Raw genomic sequence first — 20,466 nt, 5'->3', positions numbered from 1 at the left:
CTAAAACTAATGATGTAATGTATGGGGATTAACATAAGAATAAAAAAAAAAAGAATATATTTCCTAACGTTAAATTATCTTGGCACTCCTGGGATAAACCTGTCTTGGGAAAGATGCATCATCCTTTTTATGTATTGTCGGACTCAATGTACTAATATTTTATTTAGGATTTTTACTTCCATGTTTCTGAGCGATTCAGGAATAATATTGATCTGATATTGCTTGGTATGGAATTTAGACTGGCATCATAGAGTGAGTTGGGATCTGCTCTCTCTTTTTCTGTTTTCCAGAAGGGCTTGCGAGAGAATAGTATGATCTATTCCTTGAACGTTTAGACTTGCTTCTAGAACCATCAGGCTTAATGTTTCCTTTGACTAAAAATTTTAACAATTTCTCTAATAATTATAAAATTTACATTTTCTATAGTTGACAACTGATATAATTTGCTGGCAAATCAAACTTGTTATCATTATGTAGTGATCCTCTCCATCCTTAATGATTTTTGTTAGTCTGTTATCTAATATTAATATAGATACACCAGCTCCCTTTTGGATACTATTTTTGAGGTATATCATTTTCCACACTTTTACTTTTAACCTTTCCAAATTCCTATGTTTTAGGAATACCTCTTGAGACAGTGCCTCTTAGATTCTTTTAACATCCCATTTGACAATTTTTTTTTTTAAGATTTTATTTATTTATTTGACAGAGAGAGACACAGCAAGAGAGGGAACACAAGCAGGGGGAGTGGGAGAGGGAGAAGCAGGCTCCCCGCCTAGCAGGGAGCCCGATGTGGGACCCGATCCCAGGACCCTGGGATCATGACCTGAGCCGAAGGCAGACACTTAATGACTGAGCCACCCAGGCGCCCCCCATTTAACAATTTCTGACTTTTAACTGATGAGTTTAGTTAAATTACTATGATTATTAGTATATCAGGACTTTTTTTTACTCTCTTTTTTAGGGGGAGGAGTCTCACTTTTTCTACATGTCTTTGGATTGATTAGCATTTGGGTTTTTTATTGACTTACATCATTTCCCCCGTTCTACTGGTTTGAAAGTTATACATGTTATTTGTACTATTTTAATGAATACCATTGGCATTGTGCCACGCATAATTAGCAAAGGCCAAAGTTAATATCTTAATTCCCTTCCCACCCCAAATGCAAAGGCATTGGAACCCTTTAATTTTGACCATCTCATTCCTAATTTACTGTTGTCCCCTATTTTTGTTCTGACCTTGTTTAAACCTATAAATTATGATTATTCTTGTCATCGTTATTGTTTTGTACTGACAATTTTGTTTAGATTCACTCTATTTGCCCATTTCTTCACTCATTATTCCTCCTTTCACTGCAGTTCTTAATAGGGTTGTTTTTCTTCTTTCTGAGGTATATCTTAAAAGTTCAGTTAGTCAAATTTTCCAGTTGTAAATTCACTTTATCTGTATGTCACCCTCATTCCTGAAAGGCTGGGGATCCAATTTTCAGGTCTTTGGAGATACTCTTTAAATCTTTTAGCTTCCTATGTTGCCATTCAGAAATTTGCTGGCAATCTAATTCCTTCCTTTGGGAATAAGCTGTCTTTTTTTTTTTTTTTTTAATCTCTAGCTGCTTTTAAGATATTTTCTTTGTTTTTAGTATTCTGCAGTTTCACTGCAATATTTCTTGGTATGGATTTCCTATTATTTTTCCTGCTTGGGATATATTATGCTTCCTAAATCTGCAGAATTATATCTTTTTTCTGCTCTGGAAATTCTCACACATTACTACCTCAAATATACCCTCTCCTTTCTTCTTTCCTTCTTTGATGCTGCTTAATTGGATTTTAGATCTTCTCAGTCTATTCTACACATTTGTAAGATTTTTCTTTTCATATTTTTCATGTCATATCACTCTTTGTTGCATTCTGATTAATTTCTTCAGATAGGTCTACCAAATCACCCTATTTGGTTAATTATGATCTATAAGAATCCTGAACAACTTTCTCTTTGATGAGTACATTGTCCCTGAAGCTCTGAGAACAATTTGATGAAGCATGTCAAATGCAACTCTTGTAATCTGAATGATGAGGTAGCCAACATCTTAGAGAAAGATGCTCCAGTCCAAGCCAGGGAGATTGTCCTTAACTCTGGATGGATTCCAGCAGCCCTGACAGAGGCTGGTTTTACAAGGTGACCTCAAAGATGTTCTCTTTGCCACATCTCTGAGGCTTCTTGTCCATGACCCATTCTTAAAATTCAGGACCCACCCAACTCAGCCAGGTTCTACCAGTCTGGAGGGTTTGGCAGGCAGCAAGCTGCCTTTGGGGTGGATTTAAATACCAAGAGAGTCCTGCTGGGCACTGGTCCCACCTAGGTGTAGAATAAGGGCAGAAAAGGAAGCCATGGATTCAGGGTAGCAGAAGATATCAAGCCCCAATACCCCACCCCACATACAGTGCTCAGCACATAGTAAGTGCTCAGTAAATATTTGTTAAATGAATGAATAAACACTTTGATGGAATAAGTCCATAGAGCACTGTGGGCCCAAAGGGGACTTAAGGAAGGTTTCCTGGAGGAAGTGACATTTAAATTGAGGCATGGAAAAGAGGAAGTAGTCAGGCCAAGCAGAAAAGGAAGAGTTCCTGGTGGAGGGAACAGCCCATGCAAAGGCCAAAGTGGTAGAATTCAGCCTCGGTGCCCTGAATAGTAAATGAGGCTGGAGTGGGAAACTGAGGCCAGATGCTCAAAAATCCAGGCTTTGTGACAGATAAGCTAGTCAGACAACACCGTTTGAATTTAATGGGTAATAACTTTTATGCTCCGCTCCTGATTTTTTTTGCCTAATGAGGTTTAACTGTCCTTAAAAATTAGAAATGACCATAGTGGGGATTTAACCAGTGGTGGCTGAAAGTCTTTCAACACTGCCATTTTGCCCCCAGAGTTTGGAGCCAGGTGCTGGGTCTAAATCCCCAATTCTGTCCTTTATAGGCTGAATCCATGGGCAAGCTCCTCACCTTTCTTCTGAGAAAAGGAAGCCAATCCCAATGCCCACCTCATAGGATTAAGAGACAACATGTGTAAGACAGCGTTGCTAAGCTTGCCTGTGAACCTGGGCCTGTCCCTCTGAGCCCTTTGAGAGCAGAGATCCAGCCAGAGTCACTTTGACGGCGCGGGCCCAACAGCACCAGGCACATAGTAGGTGCTCAGTAAACAATGAACCAATGCCTCGACGAACTCTGGCATCGCGCGGTGGAACTGTGGCTCCTTGGGTCCCCAGCCCTTCCCCTCGCCGGGAGCGCTGTTTAGGGGCGGGGCGGGGCGGGGCGGGGCGGGGCGGCCGGTTCCGCCCTCTGCACTTGGCGCTGCGCGCGAACGCAGTAGGTGTTGGCCCTCTGGCCTGAACTCTTGGATGCTTGGAGACAGGTTGCCGAGGTCGGGATGTGCGAGGCGCTAACTTGCCCCTCTGGGTGTAACGCTGTGAGCGGCGGAGCCGAGGAGCTGAGGGTTCCCGTGCGGGATCGGCGGTAGACCGGACCAGGCAGCGGCGGAGCGGCGCGAGGAGCTGGCGCGGGCGGAGCCGGCTTTTCTGTCGGCTGACCCAGGCCGGCGCGCCGCGCCTTTAAGGCGTCCAGCAGAGCCCGGCGCCGGGAACTGAGCGGCGCGGGCACGAGCGCTGCTGCCGGACGCGAGCGGGGCTGGGGCCAGAAGACGGGCGTCCGGATCCGGCGGCGCGACCCAGGCGCCTGAGGTCAGATGGAGTGTGCGCCGGCGGGGCGGGCTGGGGCGGGCCGGGGCGGGGGATGCGCACCTGAAAGGGGTGGGGGGGGGTGTCTGGGGTCTCTCCCTTATGGCCCTGTGACCCACCCTCCACTTCTCGAGTCAGGGCTGCCTGGCCTCCCCGCAAGCGGCACACGGGGCGAAATGGGTCGGGGACCTGCACCTCTCTTTCTACTCGGTTCCCTCGCTCCGGCATCAGCCCTTGCGCGCTCCCCTGCAGTGCCTGGACACGTTTGACATTCCCGAATCCCAGGTGCCCTCACTCCCCGAGCTTGCCTACCGCCCTAAGCCCAGGGACAAGGTGAGGGTGGGTCGGGGACCTGCACCCTCTTTCTACTCCGCCTCCCACCGCTGGCTCCGGCACCAGCCCCTGTGCGCCCCTCCTGGTGCCTGGATGGTTTGGAGGCTCCTGTACCCCCGTTCTAACCACTTACTGAGTTCGACCTCCCAGCTAATGGCACCGACCCCCGTCCCGCCCCAGATATCTTCGCCCCTCGGGACCTCCCCCGGCCAGTACCTACCCCCAGCAGCCTTTTAGCTCACCTCGGCCCCAATTTTCTCAGCCTCATGCCCTTTCCTCCCGGCCCTCTTCTCCCTCCTCCTTGAGTTAGGATGCTGGTCCAACCACCCCGACAGCCAGGTGCTGCCCCACGACCGCCAGCATCCTCGGCCTACACCTTTGCTGCCTTCCTGGCAGCCTTGGAAACTGGGATTGTGTAACGCAGGCTGCAGGGCAGAGCACATGCAAGATTTGCACCCCTGTATCCGCATTCGAGTGGAGGAGGCCAAGTTGACAGAGTGAATGAAATAGGGAAGGAGGAAGAGGTTGAGGGGAGGGTCTAGAGCCTGTGCAATCTGGGATATGTATCTGGAGACCTTCTTATGCCTCAGAATCTGATTGATTAAGAAGAGGTCTCAACTTGGACTGGAGGTCAGCATTTGCCTCACCTCTCCCTCATGGCTAGTCTACCTGGCTGGGAGCTAAGAGTTTATTATAAGTAATAGCTGACATAGAATAAGCAAGTACTGGCTGCCAGATCCAGTCCTAGCACCTTTAGATTACCTGCTTTACTTCTCCCAACAGCTCCGTGCATGAGGTAGGTACCGATGTTATGCCCATTTCTCAGAGGAAGAATGTGTCCCCTTCCCAGGACACACAGGGAATCTGACCTCAAAGCCCCCGATTCTGAATCACTAGACTTAATTTTTACCCAATTGTAACTAATAAATTCTTATCAACATTTTTATAATATAGGAAGTTAGAAATAAGATCAATAACCTATGTTCTTAGCACCAATTTTTCTAAAAGTAGGTACTCAGACCAACAGAGGGTCCTGGGTGTCCTCCTCAAGGAGACTGATGCCCAGAGAGAAGGGATGTGCTAGAGGCCACACAGCTAAGAAGTACCAGGGTTGGTATGCTAAACATGTCCTGGGATGCTCAGTCATTACTTCCTGGGCTCCCAGTTCTGCCCCAACCCATCAGCCTAGGCCCCTGGAGATTCTTTCCCTCCCCCTCCCCGTTTGCATCCTGATCTTCCCCTTCCCCCTCTGCTTCCTTTGCTATAACCCAGGAGGTGAGCTGCTGCCTTTGCTTAGGCTGTCCTCTCCTTTAGGAATGCCCTCCCTGGAATCTCTGATGTCTCAACCTAACCTACCCTTTAGCTCCAGCTCAGCGGTCCCCTCCAGGAATGCCCCTCTGATTGTTCCCCTGCCCCCAACTGAAAGCAATTCCTTTCTCCCCTGGGATCCTTACCTTCCACCCACATGATGGCATTTGGAAAGTTCTATCTGCATGTATCTGCTTATGCTTTCTGGTGCAACTGTGCTGGCAGAATCAGAAGCACTCCCCAAGACCCCTCTAACCATCTGCCTGATGAAGCCCCAGGACAAAGGGAGAGGGCGGGGTCCATGGGGGTATGGTGTGGATTCTGAAGTAAGGATAGGCTCAGAATTTCTGAATGCCGCAACACCAGACTCCCTTCACTGAGCTATGGCTTGGTCATGGGAGAATGGCTCAGCATGGTACCTAACATTATAACTACATGTTTGTTTTTGCTCATAACCCAGAGGATTCCCACCAGAAAATCAGAGAGGCTTGGGTCCTAATCCCACTGCTGCCACTGCTAGCTGTGTGGCTATGGGCCTTTTACCTAACCTCTCTGAGCCTTAACTTCTGGTAATGGCACCTGCTTCAGAAGGCAGTGATAAGATTTAGATAAAGTACAAGGCCCAGCAGGTGGTGAGCACTCAGTAAGCACCAGCTGTTAGGAAGAGTTAGTGTTGACCCCCTCTTTGAATTACTGGAGACATATTAAATCATTACTAAATGACTCACACTGACTCTGCTTAGAGGTGGGCCAAAGGAATCCCAGCCAAGGAGAGGAAAGCATTTTTTAAAAAAGATTTTAAGTAATCTCTACACCCAGCGTGGGGATTGAACCCACAACCCCTCGATCAAGAGTCACACGCTCTACCAGCTGAGCCAGCTAGGTTCCCTGAGGTAGGCATTTTGTGTGTGTACTCAGAAAGGCCTGTGGTGCTTTCTTAGACTCTAAACCATCCATTGCCTTGGCGAAAACAATCGCCTTTCTGTTTTTTAGCTTTAAAAATCTGTGAGCTTTGAGTTCTGTGAGGCTCCACACACCTAGAATGAGTGTGTGAATGCAGTTCATGAAATTGTAAGTAATTGTGAAACTTACTGATATGAGAAAAAAAAAAGCTTGTTCTTAGAGGTGACCTTGGTTTGCACTGTGTGTTGTTTCAGGCTTGTCTTGGGGGCGAGAGGTTTGAATCAAAGGTTTACTTTGGATTTGGAGGGAAGGAAAGCTGGGGTGAGTGTTTTTCCCTAGTACGCTAGTAAGCGGCTCAGAGTAGAAATCAACTTCCCTGTGTCATATTCTTTACCAACTCCTGGTTATTTTGGTGATTAGATCACTTTTTACAGTGATGAGTGCTCCAGAAGTAAAGGGCCAGGAATGTCTCCCTCAGAGCTAAGTGTTTGGAATATGTGGGGAAGCCGGCTCTGCTGGTTGAAAAAAAATATATTTTAAAATGTCTCCTAATTTGATCATTAGGGTAAGTTAGGTTCCCATTTGATCATTTTAAGACTGTTGAGTTTAGATATTCTAAGGCATATATTTTTGTAAATTTTCACGGTTCCGTAGCACTTAGCAGCCTACGGGACTTTATTTTTGTGACCCTGCAGGGACACAAATATTTTTCAGGCTATTAATATGGTGACCATCAAATTCAAATTAAATAAAATTTAAAATTCTCTTCTTAAGTCACACTGGCCATATTTCAAGTGGTCGATAGCCAGGGGTGGCCAGTGGCTACTGTATTAGGGAGAGCAGATAGAGAACATTTCCATCTTCCCAGAAAGTTTTATGGGAAGGCACTGTTTAGATCAATAAAGCCATGGGCAAACTGCATGATTACGGGTTAAGTTCCATTCTTTCTAGCAAGTCATGTGGAGGCCAAGAAATGGAGTGTGCCGAGGATGTTTTGTTGTCAAGAATGAGGTTGTTACTTAAATCCCCTTAGCTTCATTTTGGTTTTCTGGTTCACTGGCTTTTAACACTGCCAGATTCAAAGGATGGGGGAGATGGAAGCACATGGAATGTCTTCCGGCAATGCTTCTCCATCCTGGCTGCATGTTAGAACCGCCTAGGGAATTTTTAAAAAATACCCATGTCCTGCCTCTGCCCCAAGCCCAGTGAATCTGAATCTCTGGGGGTGGTATCCCGGAATCTATATTTTTAAAACGCTCCCTGGGAGATTCTGCGTGGCCAGGGTTGAGAACAACTGCCTTCTAGACTGTGAACTTAGAAAAAAAAAATCCCTGAGGACTGGAAGACATCGTTTTAAGGCAGATATGGTGAGTGGCTAAGAATGTTCCTCACTGATTTACTGCAGACATAAATCCAGGGTTGGAGTCGAGTGGGCTCACTTCCTCCAGAAGGGCTCTCAACTGAGGGCAGCTTTGCCCCCCCGGGTGCATTTGGCAACGTCTAGAGACATTTTTGCTTGTCACAACTTAGGGGTGGCATCGAGTGGGTAGGGGCCCCCGGATGCTGCTAAATATCCTACAGTGTATAGGACAGCCCCCCCACAACAAAGAATTAGGCAGCCCAGAATGTCCGTTGTGCCACAGTTGAGAAACCCTGATCTAGATGCAATTTTCGCAAACCCAAGTCCTCTCTGACCTTGGATGTAGTTGTCTCTTCAAAGAAGATCAAGATATTCTCCTACACTGGGCCCTCCGAAACCCTCTTGATCATCTTCCAGGCTTTCCAAACCCAGAAGCCACGGAGGGGGTCTCCGCCTGTATTTGGATGTGTTTGGGGCTGCACCAAGGAAACTGCTGATTCAGGGGTACAGGGCAGCCTGTGCAAGGTGTGGGCAGAGGTTCTTACTGCCCACAGGTTGGGATCCTATTCTTTTTGTTAATTATCTGAAGTAACAGCAGCCTTTGCTGTTTTCCCGAGGCTGTGGCTCTGTGGCTCTTGGCGTTGGGTGTTGGCCTTGTGATATACTCAGAGCAAGATTTAAGCCTTCTATGTGATGAAATTTGGTAATGGAGCTAGGGGCCAGACTCTGGGAGTATAAAGATAGCAACACAGACATGCCCGTAGCCTCAAGCATCTGAGAGCCCCAGGCACGGCGGCACTGCAGGGGAGGGAGGGGTGGGGGTGTGGCAGGGCTCCCTCCCTGGGCCTGCGAGGGCTGGTGAGATCTTCCCAGCTGTCCAGAGTGAGCACTTGGTGTGCGCCAGTCACTGCGTTGAGCAGTCTCCGTGTACCCTCTCATTTAGTCCTTTTACCGAGGCCCTAAGAGGTGAAGTGACTTTGCCAAGGTCACACAGCAGGTCAGTAGCAGAGCAGAGATTTGAACCCGGTTTATAGAACTGCAAAACTGAATCCTCAGCGGAGCATTTACAGACTGGGGCTGCGCTTCATGGCCAAGACTTGTGGAATGAGCTGGAGCTCACCAGGCAGGAGGGAGAAAAGGCAGGCGAGGGAGAATACCATGTGTGCCAAAGGCTTGGAGGTGTGAAAGAGTATGACATATCAGGGATTGTGGCTCATTGAAGGAAAGAGGTGGGTGATAGAAGAGGATAATGCTTGAGAGACAGGCAGGTATTAAATCCTATCCTCCATAGCCTTGTAAATCATGCTGAGGGCCACTGTGAGCCACTGGTGGATTGGAAGCAGAGAAGAGCTGTGTGACATTGGACAGCCTGCTTAACTTCTCTGGGTCCCAACTGCCCATCTGGAGAAGGCCTCTAAAACTCAGCGCTCTGATGAATGTTCATTTTGTTGGTGACCATCGTAACAAAGTGAAGGAATGGCCTGCGGTGGCCCTAGTGGGCAGCCCTGTTGATTCCTGACCTCCTAGCTTATCATTTGGTATTGACCAAGTGCCCTCCGAGGGCAAGGCACGGTCCTGAAGTGCTGTGGCAGATGCAGAGATGTAGTAAGACTCGTCTTGGAGACTTGCCGCCTAGTGGAGGGTACAGCTGGTGTTCTCACGGGTCCCATGCTTAAAGGCACAAATCACCAGTGCCACGAGAGAGAAGCATCCCTACAAAATATCTGAGGCATGGAGGTTACAAATGGGGGCGTGGCGGTGCTGAGGGAAGGTACATTGAAGGAGATAACTCCTAGCTCTGCTAGAAAGACTTGTAAAGGAGAATATAGGGGTGGGTCAAGGGTATCCTCCGGGGAGAGAGAGTGGGGGAAATGGAGAGAAATAAAAAGCCAGTTCAGGTACAGTCCCCAGAGGGTCAGACTAGCAGCATCTCTGGTATCTGACTCCCCACAGTTTCCAGGTCACAGAGGGGAAGCAGAAGTCATCATTGCAGGAAGATATTCAGTAATGGGCTTGCCACTTACAAACCGAGGTCCGATGCCATCATCCCTCCCTCTGTTTTCAACCCTGTTGTCTAGCCGGGCTCCAGGAGCATCCATGTCTGGGTCATCTGTCTCTCCCAGCTCCTAGGACGTTTTGCAAATAGGTACAGGACAAAGAGTGGAGAGTGAAATTGTAACTCTTGTGAGAGAGGCAGGATTTCATGAAATCAAAGCAAGCAATGTTGGAGAACTGCTTAAATGACATGTCAAGGCAGTAATAGATGAGGATCTCGCAACGTGAGACCCGATGAAGAGAAGGGGGAGAAATGAATTAAAAAATCAATTCTCTGAAAATCAAAGAATTAAGCCCTTGAGAGATCAATAAGGTATGTTTGTAAAAATGTCCTCTTTGGGATAGCACTGTGATAACCAAATACTAACCGGAAAGATTCATCATACTCTAAGACAGTCCACGTGAGACTTTAATTCTTTGTTCTAAGACTTAGCACAGGATTGCAGTTATGACCTCATTTTCATTTTGTTCAATATTTACTCTTGCTTTTAGGGGTGCCTGGGTGGCTCAGTCGTTAAGCGTCTGCCTTCGGCTCAGGTCATGATCCCAGGGTTCTGGGATCGAGCCCCGCATCAGGCTCTCTGCTCGGCTGGAAGCCTGCTTCTCCCTCTCCCACTCCCCCTGCTTGTGTTCCCTCTCTCGCTGTGTCTCTCTCTGTCAAATAAATAAAATCTTTAAAAAAAAAAAAAAAAATACTTACTCTTGCTTTTAAAATACATTTGATTTTGGGGGCGCCCGGGTGGCTCAGTCGTTAAGCGTCTGCCTTCGGCTCAGGTCATGATCCCAGGGTCCTGGGATCGAGCCCTGCATCGGGCTCCCTGCTCAGCGGGAAGCCTGCTTCTCCCTCTCCCTCTCCCCCTGCTTGTGTTCCCTCTCTCGCTGTCTCTCTGTCAGATAAATAAATAAAATCTTTAAAAAAAAAAAAAAAACATTTGATTTTGGGGGGTTTTTTATTTGGATTAAGTTCTAAACCGAACTGTGTTTTTTTTCCTTAACTGTGAACTTTCCCGTGTGGCTTCACCGCAGGTCCCTTTTTTGGATGCTAATTCTCCAGGGTCACAGAGATCTCCTCTGGGAGGAGATTCTGCTAGATAGAAGGTGGGGACCAGCTCACAAAGGGCCCTGAATGCTGAGCCTCTGCTGGGAGCCAGAAATCTTGTCCAGATAAAAAACCTCCGGGCTCTTACTAACAGAGCTCCCTTCTGTCTAAGGCCGACTTTGTTCCTGCAGTTAGAAAATGCTACCGACCAACTTCACCTCCTTTAGAAATGACAAAACCCTCTTTAATCTCCTTGCTTTTCCTTTTATTGGTGAAGCACAGATGCAGCAATGGGAGACTGTGTTTTGGGTGCTGAGGTTCTATTTTAGGCCCTGTGCCATTGCATACCCATATAGAGGGCTATTTTAATTCCTTTCAGTCATGTGGAAAATAATCACTTAAATGATGCTCTTTCTAGCACTTTACCTTTGGGAGGTGACCTCAGCTGATGACAGTGCATGCATGCATCCGCAGTAATCCGCAGGCCAAATGCTGGGATCAAAGCTACGTCTGGGCTCCCTGAGAGCCTGAAGACAGTGGGGTCTCCGGAAGTGAAAGGTCAAGTGACTTTGGCGCTTCTTTGATCCAGCAGGAAGACTGGCTCGTATTTCTGGAGGGTTTTCTTGTTTTCAACATGATTTCAAGCAGGCAGTTAGGTCAGACTATCATCAACCTAGATCTTGACCCCCCCACCCCCACCCCCCGCCCGAGGCTGATATTTTGAAGGTGCTCATCTAGGTCAGGTCACATGTTGTGTATTTTATTGCCTTGTTTCTTGGCCAATACAATTTTTTAGAAGATATGCTGCCAGATATATAAGCCACTTACCTTCCAGCTGAGCCCCTGATTCAGCTGCCTTCCCCCCCACCCCACCCCCACCGTGTCCTTTCTCCAGGGAATCGGGTAGCAGGATTATCTGGTTCTCTAATTCCCTGCCTACAGGACCAGCCTGGCTAAGCTGAGTTTCCTTGCCCACAGAGCTGCCCCAGGTGGTAGAAGCAAAGGAGAGGGGCTCTGGGCTTGGCTGGTTCTTAAGTAAGAATCCCCAGGGGGAACCAGTTGCTAGCCCTTTGGCACCAAGTGGGACCAAGGGATCCTCTTATCAGTACCTCTCCCAGATTATGCATTTCCAGTTTATGCACATGTATGGTTGCAGAATGGAAATCCTTATCTTCTTAGAGTGCTGGACTTTGACCTTTGAGGACTGAAGTTTATGTCAAACCTGACATAACCTTTGGGTAGTCACACAGGGCAGGAACCCTCCCCGGTCTTTGTTATTCTAGTAGGTGGCCTGGCCTTTTAGCTTGTGTAGAGGGAGAAGGATTTGTAGGCTAATAGCCTTCACATTTGTAGTTCTTCGCTGATCATGCGAAACAATTAAGGTTTGGTTGCTTGCTCACGTGGGCCATTTTAACTAACATAGAATCCAGGACTAGCCAGTAGAACTCTTTGTGATGATGAAAATGAGCTCTATGTCCGCTGCCCAGTCTGGTAGCCACTAGCTACCTGTGGCTCTTGACCATGTGAAATGTGGCTAGTGCAGCTGAGGAACTGAATTTTACATTTTATTTAATTTCAATCAGTTTAAACAGTCACATGTGGCTAGCGGCTACTGTATTGGACAATGGGGATAGACCATTTCTATTTGAGGATTTTATATTATATTTTGTAATTAAGTATAGAAAACCTTATACATGCACATAGTAGCAATTCAAAAGATACAAAAGGATATCAAGTGACAAGTCTCCCTCATCTCCGTCTCTGGTCCCCCTGTTTCCCTTCCCAGTGGCAGCCCTGATAACCAGTTTCTTGTGGTTATCTTATGGTCCGGAAACATTTCATACATATATAAACATATTTCTTTCTCTTTCTCCGTTCCTCTCCTCTTTCTCTCCTCTCTTCCTTTAATGCAAGAGGTGTTATTCTATCCACTCTCTACTGTTCCTGGGGTTTTGTTTGTTTGTTTTAGAGGCAGGGAGGGGTAGAGGGAGAGAATCTTAAGCAGTCCCCACACCAGCACCGAGCTCAGAACCAGCAGGGGAGCTCACGACCTTGAGATCATGACCTGAGCCGAAATCAAGAGTTGGACGCTCAACCGACTGAGCCACCCAGGTGGCCCCGTTCCTTGGTTTTTTGAGTTAACAACAATCCTTGGAGGTCATTATTTTATGGCTTACATTTGATTTTATTTGTATTTAATGGCTGTACATAATAGTCCTTTATAAAGTTATACCATCATTTACTTAACAGGCCCCCTTAGAAGTGGGCATATGAGTTAATTCCAATCTTTTGCCATGATAAATACTACTGTAACAAATAACTTGCGCAAGCATGATTTCACGTTAGGTATAAACACAAACTCTTAGAAGTGAGACGGTCAAGTCGAAGGAATGTATGGTTTACATTGCCTCAGATTTTTACCAGATTGCCATCCATAGTTAGAACTTGTTGATGGGACTGGAAGTTGGTGCCTGTTCCAGCCTCAGCGACAGTCTGTTAGTGAACTTTTTGTTCTTTGCCAGTTGGATAAATGAAGATTGCCATTACCTTGTAGATTTAATCTGCATTTCTCTTATTATAAATGAGATTGAGGGTCTTTTTATATGTTCAAGAGTCATTTCCTTTCTGGTAAATCGGCTACTCAGATCATTTGCCCATTTTTCTATTGGATTTCGTTGTTGTTTTAATTGATTTGTAGGAACCTTTTATACATTCAGGAAATTAGTCTCTTGCCTCTGATTTATATTGACAAATCTTAATCTTGTTCGTGGTCTCTCTTTCCCTGGGACATTTGAAAATATTTTATGCGGTGAATGTATTAATCTTTTTGTTATGGCCTCTGCGTCTTGTATCTGACTTAGACTTTCCCCGTGGAGGTATTTTCAAACAGGTCTCGTGTTTTCTTCTAGAACCTCCATGGTCCCATGGTTCCTCACTGACTCCTCTGAAATAGTTCAGGGGTTTTGTGGATTTTACCTTCCCTTGCCTGGCTCCTCATTCTCCCGCCGTGATGCCTTTGCCAGGGCTTTCTGTCCAGCCCTGGTTTTGAGCTATGGGGTGCCCTCTCACTGGCCACTCGGGGAGAAACATGATCCTCATTTGTCCACTGGTTGCCACCTTCTTCTCATTCCTTTCTCTCTTTTTTTTTTTTTAATTCAAAAAAATTTTTTAAAGTAATCTCTATACCCAACATGGGGCTCAAACTCACAACCCTGAGATCAAGAGTTGCATGCTCTACTCGCTGAGCCAGCCAGGCACCCCTTCTCATTCCTTTCTGAGTACAACTTTGAGGTAAACCCTAATCCCGAATGGAGAAGGTGAGATTCAATCTTTGGGGGTCTTAGTTACATTTGTAGGTCCCAGAGTCCCCTTTTGCCTCAGTATGCCTGACAACCCCTACCCACCCCTCCCTTGCCTTTCTCCCCACCCCAGCCCCGGAATCACCAGGTCCCTCCCTGTTTTGTCCTCTCACTGCAGATCTCTTCTATGACCTTCTGCGTGCCTTCCTAGGCCCTGCTCATTATCTGACATACCCTGCCCTTTGTGCCGGTTGCTTAATTGGGAGGGGTGACTTGAACAAGAGGTGGGCAATAAAGCCGCAGGATATTTGTACTCTGCCTGTGCGGAGGAGGAGAGCACTCCGCCTCCAGCGAAGCCAGCAATTTTGTGGCTGTTAGCACTTCATTCATATTCTCTAATATGATTTAATGCTTTGTCATTTTCTTTCTTGTGATTCCAGAAACTCATTTTCAGCTTCTGCCAGAGCCACTAGCAGTTGGAAAAGAAGGCTGTGTTCTTTGAAGAGTGAGTATGGATTTTTAACACTGTTGATTACAAAAAAAAACCAAAAACCAAAAAACAAGCAGCCCTCAATGAGCTTGGGGCTCCTCTGTAAGCTTCCCCCAAACCCCTCTCCGGGCCAACTTGTGGTGGGTGATTTCTCTGGTTCAGTTGGTTGTGGGGAAGGGTGTGGGCACCTGAAGGTCAGCTACATGCCCCAAAGCCCCCTATGGACAGTTCTCAAAGCCTGTGCCAGGAGAAAGGCTCTGAGTTTGAAGGGAGTCTGGAAGATCTGAGCCTCTGGGAAAGAAACAGGATGCTTTCCTGGGGAGTGTGATGCTTGAATTAGCCCAGAGGCGGAGAGGAGTTCATCTAACAGCCAGGACATGGTTGTGCTCCACAGAAGGGAACAGCCTGAGGAAAGACAGAGCGTGAGGCTGTGCAGGGTGGCGTGGGGACAGGAGGTGGTCATTCGGGATGCAGGCAGAGATGTGGGAGTTGGTCCAGGAAGCTGGGTTGGGATCGTATTGAGTGGTTCGAGTTCACATTCGACCAGGGCAGCCTAATGTATGGGTGGGAGTTGTGAAGGTTCCCCTGGCAACTAGTGTTCGGGCTGAGACAGAATGGGAGCAAGAAGAAATGAGGACCTGGACCCAGTGTGGTGGCTGAGGTAGCTGTGGTCTGACTCACACTTGCTGGGAATTTGTCTTCCTTCCCGACATTCCTAGGATGTGTTGGACAACATCAGCCTCAGGAATTGGTGGCATGAGGCTTTCAGGGGTATAAACCCCCTAAAACTGTGCTCCTCTTCCTGTGTGGCCCTACCATGCACTTAAAATGTGACAGGTGTGACTGAAGCACTGAACTCTGAATTTTATTTAATTACATTAAATACATTTTATTTGTATTTAATACAAATAAATACATAATAGTCCTTGTTTGTCTAGACTCACACAAGTTGGCTCCAGCGCTGGCGCCTCTCCACTTTTGCATAAGAGGAGTGGGAAGAGTGAAAGATGTATCGGCCTCTGGGAGGCTAGATTGATGGGGAGACTGTCGGCAGAAATGAATGAGAAGGGGGAGAGATGTGTCTGGGACATGGTAAGACTGTTGAGTCATGCAGGTGGTCAGGCAGGCTTTTAGAAAAGTCTGGAAGGGGGTTCTGGCCAGGCATGTTGAGTTCTGAATTTCCTGAAGGAGGGAATGGTGGAGGATGTAGGGATGGAGAGCTTTCCAAGGAAGACTGTGAGGAGAGCATGATAGGAAGATCAGGAGAGAGAGGAGAGCATCATGGGAATATCAAGGGGGAGAGAGTGAGGAGCACATGATGGGAATATCGGTGGGGAGAGAGAGGATAGCATCTCAGGATCCAGGTCAGGTGTGCTCGTTTCAACAGCAGGGCTGTCAGGGGCACTTGGCTGGCTCAGTCAGTAGAGTGTGTAACTCTTGGTCTCAGGGTCATAGTTCAAGCCCCACACTGGGCATGGGGCTTTAAAAATTTTTTTAATTAATTAATTAAAAAATTAAATTAATTAAAAAATTAATCACTAATAGGGCTGTCAGAGCTGCAAAGCACAGAGGAGGAAAGGGCTCAACCAGACTGAGGTGGGGACAATAAGACAAGGAGGGCATAGAGTTGGGCACCTCGTGGCAGTAATCCTGGGGGCCATGCCACACTTTCAGTGATGACTGAGCAAGCTTAACTGCTTATTTGGAAATTTCAGTGTGATTTTCTTCCATGATGGAGATGATATATATGATAAGAAGTTAGAACTGCACATTTCTTGGGGTGCCTGGCTGACTCAGTCAGAAGAGCATTTGACTGTTGATTGTGTGGTCGTGAGTTCGAGCCCCACGTTGGGTGTAGAGATTACAAATTAAAAAAAAAAAAGAACTTACCATTTCTTGAATTATTGTCTCATCAAGTCCTGGGGCTTCCACATACGAGAATCTTACCATCTTTGTATTTTTTCTAGCTGTTAATCCTTAGTGATAGTTTTGAGGGATTGGTTTATCTTGACAAGAACCTAGTTTCAAAAAGCAGTGTTAGGTGGATGCAACAATATTTATAATATTTAAGGGCTTGGATATTATACTCAGATTTTAGGGACTTAGCGTTTTCCTTGTGGAAAACATTGTAGGAAGAATTTTCGGCATCCAGTAATTATTCCATAGATGGAGGTTGTGGCTCTCACATCTTTGGCTGTGGTGGTGGTGGTCCTGGTTATTACCGTTGCTACCATTGTTATAGTAATCATTACTTTGAAGAGACCAGGACTTTAGTCTGTCAGATATGATGGTATATGGGTAAGATATCTAGGGAAAGGCAAGATTCTTTGAAAATGTTTCACATTCTATTTTTTCTTAGAATTTTGCATTATACCCTAAGATGAAGGTATTGGAACTCAGGATTCCCAGTTTTCCAAAATCAGTGAGTACATGGAAAGACCATCGTGACTCATTATGCCTTACTCCCCCCCAGACTAGGGACTTGGAGATGCCATGTGTATGTGGATCCACTGGTGTATCCTCTATCCAATTAGTCTTCACCCCTGTATTCAGAGACAATGGCCCCAAATGCACAGTTTGGACGCTAACGGGAGGAGGCTGGGTGGCAGGCTCCAATCTGGGATGTGAGAGTGTGTTATTCTCCCTGGTGTCCTAACAGCCAGCTCTCTTCTTCCTAAAGTAGTTTCTCTTCACACTGTGCCACGAGGCCACGGAGATCATTGTCCTTAACCCTGGGATGCCTCGCTTTTACTCAGCAGAGACGTAAAGTGAGTGCCTTTTTCCCCCCTCTTTTTCAATCTTTTTCAATAAGGGGCCAATATACATTGTCAAGCCACAGATATTTGCCTGGTACTGTTTTAGGTTGTGGGAACAGGCAACAAGGAATAAGATTCTCGAGGGGTGCAAACCAGATCCTCCTCTTTAATTGCCTGGCATCATTTCAGAAACATTTTAAGTCTTCAGAGTAGGAAAAGACCAAAGAGGTGATTTGGATGAATGTTCTTATTTAATGCGTTGAGGAAACCAAGCCCTCGCAGCTGGTGTGTGGAAGAGCCTGGTAGGAGAGAACCAGCTGAAATGTTCCACCCCCAGCCCGGTTGGGGCCCAGCCCTCACTCATGTGGATCCACCCCAGGGGCAGCCGTTGGTGTTTCACAATTATGATTGTCGCAAGACCGATACTTAGCCTAGTTCGCATTGTTCTTGAAATTGACTCCTTTTAACTTAATTTTAACAATTAATTTGCATCCCTACTATAAATTGGAAATCTCTCTCTACTTGCTAGATGGGATGCTGCCCCATTCATGGATGGCTTAATAAAGACAATTAGATCTTCAAAAAAGAAAGGAAGGAAGGAAGGAAGAAACTGTAAAAATCAACACAAAGAAACCATGTTATTAAGTAGCTAGGGACTGTTGCTCACGGGAGGGGAAGGCTTAGAGAGGTATCTAATAACACCGTACTGAGAGTTCCGTTGACCGAGGCAGAACAGACAAAGAACCGGAAGCCGACTTCTCAGTATGGTTGTCAGTGTGATGTTACCCGGTTAGTGTTGTGGAGCCCTGAGCATTATTTAGCATCCTCCTGCTCCCTAACGTCATCTTGCAGGGCATCGGCTGTATGGGCCCCGTCCTTTGGCCAACTCCATTTTCCACCCTGTAGTTGATTTTCCATCATTGGTGGCTCCAGGTTCACAAGGGTTCCGTTTTCCTGTCTCCAACCTCTCCTCTGGGTACACAGAGTATCCTATAAACAAACCTCAGCGGGGTAGGAGAGCTGCCTTTTTATTTTTATTTTATTTTTTTGAAAGAGAGTTTTATTTATTTATTTTATTTTATTTTATTTTATTTGACAGAGAGAGACAGCGAGAGGGAACACAAGCAGGGGGAGAGGGAGAAGCAGGCTTCCCGTGGAGCAGGGAGCCCGATGCGAGGCTCGATCCCAGGACCCTGGGATCCTGACCTGAGCCGAAGGCAGACGCTCAACGACTGAGCCACCCAGGCGCCCCGAGAGCTGCCTTTTTAAAGGAAAGCTGGGGCAACTCCTTTTTCACATGAAGGATTGTGGGACGCCTGGGTGGCTCTTACATCATTGGGAATAGTTGGGGTTGTCCCTAAAACAAAGAAGATTGAGCCCATCTTGTAACTTTGCTTTTTGTCCTGGGCTCCTCTTGGCACTGAGAAAGAATATAGACTGTTGGCCCTACCAGCAAGGAGCTTTCTAGAAAGTGAAATAGGCCAATGGCTTAAGTGCGCCGGAACGTGCTTATGGTGACTGAGATATTGAGAGGACAGTTAAATCAGAAGCACACACAGTGCTTCTGCCCCTGAGAAGACTTTCATTCCTACAGATTCAACACTGTTCCCAGATAGAGTGTGTGTACGTGACTGAAAAGCGCTATCTGACCCACCTATACGTGCATCTGTATCCCCCTGCCCCCTACCAAGGCTGTGAGGGGCTTGTTCACCAACCGCTCTGTAGGGGAGAAAACATGTCAATGCGAGAAACCAATATTGCATTATATGTTAACTAACAAAATTTAAATTTAAAAAATTGTAAATGCATACGTCCTATCTTCATGGAGAAATCAGGACTGACAATGAGTGTGAGTATTTAACAGCAAAGAGCTTACAAAGATTGAAAAAAGGCTATTTGAAAAAAAATTTAGACAAAGTAGAACTTGATGCAAAGGGAGTGGGTCCAAGCAGAAACCTGTTTCGTAATCACGACTCTTCCAACTGAGTAACCTTGGGCAAGTTACTTAACCTCTTTGTGCCTTAGTTTTCTCAGCCTATGGAACAGCATAAAACAGCCACCTTGCCTGTTGGACAGGACTCTGGTGTGCTATACCGAGCGTTGATCACTTACAGCCTGCTGGCCAAATTCAGCCTGCAGCCTATTTCTAATAAAGTCTTATTGGAATACGGTCACTCCCATCTAGGACATGCTGGGTGTGACTGCTTTTCTCAGTACAGTGATAGATCGAGTGGTTGTGACAGACCCTATAGCTCTCCCAGTGCCAAAATATTTATCATCTGGCCCCTGTGTTCAGTCACATCAGTGAGGTCATATCATCAGCATCATGAATTCATTATAAAATTGAAGTATGTATCAGTTGACAGAGGTATATGGGAGAGATCTCTTCATTTCACAAGAAATATAAGGAAGGGCAGGATTTGCTGGATATTAATGCATTTTCTTGAAGAAGTCTTTGTTTTGTTTGGTGAAATGTTGGTTTGTTCTTAGGCATCTGGGAATCTTCAGGTTGCAAAGCACCCCCCACCCCCCTCACCCCCCGCTGCACAGGTCCTTGCAGGCCTTATTTTCTTGATTAGCGAGGATGATGGGACTTGCAGTATTTCTCATTCCATGAGAAAATGAACCATGTTGTGAACGCCTAAGACAGGACAGAGTGGGGGCTATACTGATTCAACTGAGATCATGACCTGAGCCGAAATTAAGAGTCACATTCCCAACCAACTGAGCCACCCAGGCGCCCCTGTCCTCTCTAACTTTTAATTTTTAAAAATTGCAAACTTACAAAAAAGTTGAAAGAATACTTACTACTACCTTGTAACCTTCACCTGGATTTACCAGTGGTTAACATTAATCATATTTGTTTTAATGTTCTCTCTTCTCCCCTCCTTGCCACATTTTTTTCCTCAATTTTTAAGTGAGCGGCAGAAACAAACATTGAGTAGCAGATATCACTATTCTTCACTCCTTAATGCTTCAGCAGGCATCTCCTAGGAGGAAAGATATCCTCCTATGTACAAATGTAACCACAATTTCATGCCCCCCCCCCCCCCCGCCCCCGCTCAAGAATTGTGTCTCTGATACAGTAATATTATCTCATATCCGGTCCTTACTCAGATTTCCCCATTGGCTTTTTTTTTTTTTTTTTAAAGATTTTATTTATTTGACAGAGAGAGACACAGCGAGAGAGGGAAC

At 46.3% G+C, this 20,466-nt stretch overlaps 1 protein-coding gene across 2 annotated transcripts in view; it reads left to right on the top strand.

The window, feature by feature from the left end:
- The first annotated feature begins 3,372 nt into the window (after positions 1-3,372).
- ABHD6 (abhydrolase domain containing 6, acylglycerol lipase) overlaps positions 3,373-20,466 on the top strand; it is a 50,989-nt gene continuing 33,895 nt past the window's right edge. For both annotated transcript variants that reach the window (XM_021694906.2, XM_021694905.2), the window contains exons 1-2: positions 3,373-3,731; positions 14,466-14,530. The gene's annotated coding sequence lies outside the window, so the exon portion shown is untranslated. The remainder of the gene's footprint in view (positions 3,732-14,465; positions 14,531-20,466) is intronic.

This window comes from Neomonachus schauinslandi, chromosome 1 (genome assembly GCF_002201575.2).
Source record: "Neomonachus schauinslandi chromosome 1, ASM220157v2, whole genome shotgun sequence".
Classification (NCBI taxonomy): domain Eukaryota; kingdom Metazoa; phylum Chordata; class Mammalia; order Carnivora; family Phocidae; genus Neomonachus; species Neomonachus schauinslandi.
The sequence above is the reverse complement of the archived record's forward strand: the minus strand, read 5'-3'. Positions and strand labels throughout refer to the sequence as shown.